This window comes from Trachymyrmex cornetzi, unplaced genomic scaffold (assembly GCF_001594075.2).
Source record: "Trachymyrmex cornetzi isolate Tcor2-1 unplaced genomic scaffold, Tcor1.1 scaffold1074, whole genome shotgun sequence".
Classification (NCBI taxonomy): domain Eukaryota; kingdom Metazoa; phylum Arthropoda; class Insecta; order Hymenoptera; family Formicidae; genus Trachymyrmex; species Trachymyrmex cornetzi.
Window position 1 is genome coordinate 59,770 of NW_017295625.1, and position 391 is coordinate 60,160.

The window sequence follows — 391 nt, forward strand, 5'->3', positions numbered from 1 at the left end:
GATAAAATTCGGCAGTGATACGAACAACATCTTCTGATCTCTTGTTACAAAATAAGATTAATTTTTGTCTGAATAATAGGTTGATGTCATGGTAATATAGACATGGACTATATATTAATGCGATACATGAGAGAGTCATTATTGGAACTTTGAATTTAAAGACACTGTTACAAATACATGTGAGTGACAATAATTTATTTTAACATCGTTAATTGATGGATTCATTTAAAATATATTTAATTTCGGATACAATGTTTCATATATAGGGTGTCCCATTTTAATCTATCGGTCTAAATAACTTCGAGGGGGATGGTTTTATCAAAAAATGTTTAAGACAAAAGTTACTGGGGTTGAAGGGGGCCGTCCATCGGTGACCTTGACCTTGACCTTG